Source organism: Malurus melanocephalus, unplaced genomic scaffold, assembly GCF_030028575.1.
Source record: "Malurus melanocephalus ecotype Western Australia unplaced genomic scaffold, MMel_1.1 scaffold_252, whole genome shotgun sequence".
Lineage (NCBI taxonomy): Eukaryota > Metazoa > Chordata > Aves > Passeriformes > Maluridae > Malurus > Malurus melanocephalus.
This window is the reverse complement of record NW_026623484.1, coordinates 444,420-451,553: the sequence shown is the minus strand read 5'-3', so window position 1 is coordinate 451,553 and position 7,134 is coordinate 444,420. Positions and strand designations below refer to the sequence as shown.

Sequence of the window (7,134 nt, the reverse complement as noted above, 5' to 3'; positions counted from 1 at the left end):
ATAAAGGAACCTCTGGCTCTGCACTGTCTGCAACTGCTGAGGATTCATGCCTGGCAAGTGGGATCCTGGATCCTGGCACCATCTTGCTCAAGTGAAAAGAGGAACTTGTCTAGACTGAGATGCACTAAATCCTGCTCTTACATGAGGACAGATCATCCACTTATTCTGGGAATAAAATGAATGCAGGACACTACTTTTATGGGTGAAATACTCTCTCTTTTCATGGGGAAAAATGGGAAAAAGTGATTAAAATAAGGACAAAAATGATAAAAGTTTAATTTGGGGGAGAAAAGAGGGCTGTAACAGGAGGTTACATTGTAGTGGGTTGGAGACCACCTCCACCAATTGTCAGGAGGARTTTCTGGGTTTGGATATTGGTGGAAAGGGAAGGTTATCTGCGGAATACCAGGTCTTAAATTCCTAAAAAGCTGCCTTGCCTTTTCCTCATGCTCTTTCCCCAACAGCACACTGCAAGATGCTCTTCTCCCACCTCTATCTCACAGTGCTAATCCCTGCCTGCCTTCAACACCCTTAACTTAATGCGATCTCAACCTTTGGAAGCCACATTCTTAGAGAGAACAGACGGGAAATTGGGGGMTGACAGTCTCCCAGAGTCCCCTGTCAAGGTCTGTGCAAAGTCCTTGTAGCTCCTTCTTTAAATAGATGCTGGCAAATTACAGCAGTGTCATTTGGTCTTCTGCTTAACAAGCTGCGTTCACCGTTTCTTACTGTCAGCTCTATTTTCCCGGGGTTTGTCAGTTGTCAGATATCTGCCAAAAGGAGCAGATGAAATCTCAACCCTCAGGGGAGATGTTGCTCCCTCRCTTCCCTTTAAATCCTTTCCCCCACTCAATTCTCTTTTTGGCCACTCTTTATTTATAAATCAAATTCGACTGAAATTGGGTTTGAGGAATTGGCCTTTTCCTGCACTCTGGTTATGAATAAAGCATGGCGGGGGCCCTTCAGTTTTAGGTGTCTCATTTTTTTTTCCTATCACGTGAAAAATTACTCCAAACTGGATTTCAAAGAAAAGGATCACTGATAAATCAGTGCTGGATAAGCTGTAGTAGTTATGGCTGCATGGATAAATGGCAATACACCAGTGGGTGGGCAAACACATGGTTAAAACACATCAGCTTGCTTGAGCAACATTATTATTCTATAAAAGGCTTTGGTTATTGAGACTGAGGTAGTTAATAGGCCAAGCAGATCCTGAGGAATCAAGCCTGATGGATGGCACATGCAGGATACATCTGAAAACTTCTTCAACCCCTAAATACCTCTCAGGATTAGGGCAGTTCCAGGCAGTAACTTTCTGATCTAGAATTTCTATAAATACTGGTTAATAAGATCTTCTGTCCCCCTGGAGGAGAGATTTTGTATCTTTTAATAAATTAAAAGAAGGATATTTTATATCTCAAACTATTCTTAAGCATCAAAATTCGTAAGTGCCAGAAAATTAAGTATTATTAATTTAGATTAATTTGGACTGGTTTAGCTTATATTCACAGTTTGCTTAAAAAACTGTAAAATCCACATTATTTTCTTTGGAATCTGATAACCTGTTTTCTGAGATTAGTGCAAAATGTATTCTTGTAAATAAAGAGATAGCAAACATTGAGGACAGTTTATGACACAATGGTGAAAGAGCGAGAGAGTGGGATATGGCCTGAAGTATAGTCATTATTTTGACTTAATTCATTTCAAGACAAAATGTGAAGGCAAAGTTAACATTCTTGTAGAGAAGGAACATACAGGAAATGGAAATCACTACATCTGAGGTGGTAGCARGAATTCAGAAGAACTCAATATGACTGAGCTTTGGGACATCTGGCACTCTCTCTCCTGGAGAAAAGAGGTTTTGGCACARGAAATGCACTCATGGACTTGGAAGAGAGGGTTTCAGTGCCAAGCAGTGGCTGCTGACACACATGGTGCCCAAAAGAGGGTGGGCAGGGAGAGGGAARGGAGCARGGTGTCRCTCTGACCTTGAAGGGATGGAAAACATTAGGGCAAATYTGAAGGAAAGGATCATTAAAAGATGTGGAGATAAATAAGAAAATATTACAAAAAGGTAACAGGGTTTACTGGAGGTGAACGTTGCAGGGTAGTGAGATCTGTYCAGCCACATTTGGCTCTAAACCAGAGACATTCAGTGGAACTAATCTACCTGAATTGCAGCAAAATGCTGCAAAAAATGGTTTGAGGCTGTGTGGGACATGAGAAAGTAAGCCAGAGACAATGAATGGGTGAATTACAGGTGGATGAAGTAACTGATGAGACAAATTGTGCTGGAAGASGAGCTAATTGAGTTGGAGTGAAGTTTTTTGAAGGATCATTCTGGGGACTGATCACATTTGATATTTCCCATAATGATCTTGGCATGGAGAGTGGGTCTTTGCTGGTGAAACACAGATGAAAAGCTTTGCCAGAGTGGAGGAAGCCTGAATTGGTACTTTGGAACAATCAGACTAGAATAATATAATGGGATGGAATATGATTGCCCAGCTTGCCGGGTCATGTGTATGGGGACTAATGAAAGGTGTTTCTTCTTTGGATGGACCTTTGGGGAGGACACCAGCTGGAAATGAGAGGGACACAAAAAGGCCTGGCTGTCTTAATTGAGGATCTCTATAAGCCAGGAATGAGATGTGCCTATGAAAATGCAAATGCAATCCTATCAGGAAAGACTGTCCCAAAACCTTTTCCAATTTTCTTTTGAGAAAATTAACAGAGAACCTGATAAGGGCACCTATGTTGGAGCAACCCAAATGTTAATAACTCAAACAGATGAGGTCTGCATGGGTGGCCACAGGAATACAATCTATATCATAGGGGGAAAATTCTGAGGTGGTCTCAGCCTCAGAAAGTGAAAGAAGCATGATGTGACTCACTGCAGCTGTGATTTAAGAGTATCCCACTCACATGACCACTCCAAGTGATTCCCTATAAAATAAAATCAGTGCAGTGAAAAGAACTGTCACAAAACAGCTGTTGTGCAAATCAAGTGAACGATGAAGTGTGTGTGTCACATTAACACAGCCAATGTCCAGGACTGAGCTGAGAGGAAAGTGCTAATGAACATGGGAGGTACCTGCTGCCTTTCCTTTGGGTAACCTAATCACGGGGACAAGAAGAACCCTTTGGTTGTTTCTGTTTAAAAAGCAGTAGAATGAGATCGTTGTGTATATGGCTTGAGATCTGTGGGGGAGATTCTGGATCTGTCTCTTCTCCCAGGAGTCTGACTCTTGGAAAAATTTCAAAACAAGACAGTAAAAAGCTTACCAGAATCAATACGTTCTTGGCCTCAGAGGACTGTTCTCAATCTCTGGTTAAATATTATAAAACAAAGTACGTCTGCTCCTCCTTTAATGCACAAATCACAGCCTAACCACGATTCTGGAGCTGCAGCTGATGCCACCACTTTGTATCGGGGAAACCATGGACAATTTTCAGGTCAGATCTAGCAAATCATCACTCAAAACCAGATCTAATTCCTTGCTTTTTCCCAGGCCTGTTTGTGAGGCAACCAGCTCTCCAGGTTCTCATTGGCATTCCCAATAAGCCAACGAATTCTGGAAGGTGAATTGGAGAGTGAGTGATTTAATTTTCTCAAGGACACCTTCACTGKTTTTTTGTGGGCCTCTCAAAATTTTTGTCCCAATACAGTAATTTMCAAGCACGCAAAGAGAAAATACAGTTCATCACTTGGGCCCAAAGATTACCATGAGCAGTACCTCTCTGTATGTAGGYATAAGAAAAAAGAGATTATCACTGCATTATTATCAATGTGAATTATCTTGAGGTAGGAAGAGATAATTGAAATGAATATTCTATTGAAAGAGTATTCTGTTTAAAGAGGAAACTTCTTGCCACTGTCTGGTTCCACATTCAAAGATATATTTTGTTTTGAATGTGCAAACCAAGTAGATTTTTAGGGTGTTCAGAATTTTTTTCCACAGAAAGAAACACCCAGTCCTGTACCCAAACCTTGCCATCACTGTAGAAATACTAATGTGCTTGTGTATTCCCAGGGACAAATCCTTATCCAGTACCCCAAGGACACTCAGCTATGGACTATTAAAAGTGTTTTTGTTAGCCTTTCGAAGTGAATGAGAGAAAACTAATGAAAAAAAATATTTGAAGTTGTTTCCACTCAGAGCACATCTTCCACCTCCATCCCATTCTTACAGGATTTTACGCCTCTTGCAGAAATCGATTTCAGGTCTGTTTTGTATCTTGTTTCTCATGCTGGGGTCCTGGTAAAGAACAAAATATCAGAAAACAAMATTGGTTTTCATGGAGTTTAATCACTCCAAATCATGTGTGGGAACAAGGACCCGAAGAGGGATCCAGCAAACCCTCAATCTCAGCCTCTGCTGTTATAAATCTGCCCTCTTATTTCTCTTTCCCATCATTCTTATGGATGAGTGCACCAGACTGCAAGGATTTGTTTTTTCCTAACAACATATTTATTACTTTAAGTTAACTCACATTCTCCTCATCATGACTTTACTGTTTGGCATTACTTTTTAAGCTAAGCACCTGTAGATCTATTTACAGTAGCAGAGACACAGCCAGCATTTCTTTGGGTACAATATTTCCAGTGCATCCCAGTGCAAGGATGTTTATGAAGTCTCCATTTAATGCTTCAACTCTCTTACTGTCCTTCTTAGTAGCTTCATTTCCATTTTTATTCCACCCAGTCTTTCTTCTTGAAACACTTTTAGGTTTTGCAGTGCTGGATATATGTACACATACATAAGTGTAAATATATATACATATATATATGCATATATATATATATATGCATATATATATGTGTGTATATATGTATATATATGCAGCCCAGTTACAGAAATGAAATAGAGCCTTTAATTTCTTTCTTCAAATCATTTCACATCTTCTTTTCCAGCTCCCTGGGAACTAGCACTGAAAAAATATTCTTGGCATTTCTGGGTGTTGAACTTTTATCGGGGGTGCCTTTTGTATCTGGGACTGTTTAGTCCTGAAAGTTTTTTCAGTCTTTGCTGAGTACACACAGAATAAAGGTCTTTGGCAACATAATTTAAGAAGTAGAGTACATGATAGATTTTCTGTTGGACAACTATACAGGATGTTTAGGTAAAGAGCTACAGAATATGAGTTCCTGGTGCTCCTGAGATCAGAGATCCGCTGCACTACTTTAATCTACTACCTACTGCTTTAATTTCCTTTTTAAATTGTCTTATAATGTAGTCTCCAACTATTCTTGGGTGTGACTCTCAGGCATTTCCACACTTTGGATTGATGTCTGCATGTTGGAATAATTTTATTGGTGTGGGAGATTTCCCTGAAGAATCTTGGGCAGATAGTCATAAAGGATATCATGGAAATTAAAGAAGCACAATCCACAGGCATGGTTGCTTCCACTAATTGCAGTGATGGAGGTTCCCCCCCAGTTCATCCAGTATGTCCCCACATTACATATTTGCTGTGATTTTCTCTGGTATCACTCCAAAAGTGCCAAGCAGGGTGTCTGCCTCTAATTGAAATTCTGCAGTAATTTCCTTTGCAAGGGTTGATGGACAGGGTGAAAACAGAATCAGTCCTCTTTTTAAGTCCCAGAACTAAATAATAGTGGTTCATTTGATTAAATTAATGRCTTGCAGGTTTCAAAGAATTAAAAAGTACTCAAGCTGTGAAATTCACTTTCCTAACTCAGTCACTGAGTCAAATGCTGTTAGTATTTAGAAGGGATAGAGATAACGTTACTCCCATTAGAAACACTAGAAACACAAAGGTAAGGTTTACTTGGAAAGAATGATCAAATATTTTCTTTTTTTTTTTTTTTTTTTTTTAATGGTGAAATTCTATTCTGCTGAGAGAATGGAAGGGTTATTTTCCTTCCACTTCTCACCTTCTGTGTCCTTTACTGTAGGATTTGCTGGTCAAAATCTTACATTTTTTTACAAAGTGGACTTTGCACAGGTCTCACTTGTGCCCTGACCCAGCCACCCCAAGCAGAGCAGACAAATGGCCATGGGACCATGGCAGCAGCTCTTGGATTGTTTAAACATCTGGTGAGGGCTGAGCTACTCTCCTGGATAACTCCAACAGCAAATACATCAGYTTTTGGTAGCACAGGCAATAATGGCAGCTCTTGTTACACCCTCCAGACAGTGAAAGCTGTCCTGGTGAGACAAGGTGGACGCCCTGCATGTTCTTCAGTCCCAGATGTTCCCTATGGAGAGRGTATTCTATTTTCTTCTTCCCCTGACTACTTAGGAACACTATGACAGTTTTGCCTGATTTCAGCATCAGTTTCCCCCTAGGAAGAAGGGCAAGAGCCAGTCCTAGTCAGGAAACCATTCAGGTACCTTGCCCATCATTCCCTTTGTGCCAGCTCTCAACCCCAAAGGACATTTTGTGTGGACTCAGTGTCACAGCAGAGAAATCTTGTTGGTAGGATCTTCTTTGGCCCCTCTGGAGCACACTTGGACCAGGTGGAAAATCATCCACAGCACGTGGAGCTGTGGCCACGTTTTGTCCTGACTGTACTCCAGCCAGCAAATAACCTCACGTCCCATGGAAATGTTTTGCAGTTTGGATGAAAAGCTGTGAAATGATGTCACCTTAAACCATTTCAATACTAAATCCATGCCATCCTCCTCTGTTTATCCTTTGAGATTTGACTTTTTCTTATATAACAGATAGGGTTTTTTGATATATGGCCTTCAGATTAACTCAAAGGCAAAATAAATAATCTTTAGGCCAGAGAGAAAATAAGCATCTGGTTCATTGCAGCAAATGCATTCAGCGAGCTCAATAGAAATATCCCATGGAGATGTTTGAAATGACAGGGAAATCAGCTCTGCAAATCAATATGTTTAGTGAAAAAAAAAGGGCTCAGTCACATCTTGTTGGGCATAATGGAAATTGATTGTCAGTTATCTATTAGCGATAATTTCTGTTTGATGAGTTGCCATATGTTATCACGCTCRAAATCAGAAGGGAGCGGATTAAATGAATAGATTCTGTCACGAAAAGGCACAAGGCACCAGCAGCAGCRTAGCAGAGGATGCATAGCATGCACAGCATCTTTCTAAGAGAAACAAATTCTTTAATCTACCCTAATTTTAAATATGCAGGCTC

The 7,134-nt window shown here is 40.3% G+C and overlaps 1 long non-coding RNA gene across 1 annotated transcript in view; it reads left to right on the top strand.

Moving 5' to 3' along the window:
* LOC130579054 (uncharacterized) overlaps nt 1-7,134 on the top strand; it is a 93,704-nt gene that overhangs the window by 851 nt on the left and 85,719 nt on the right. The gene's annotated exons all lie outside the window — the stretch shown is intronic.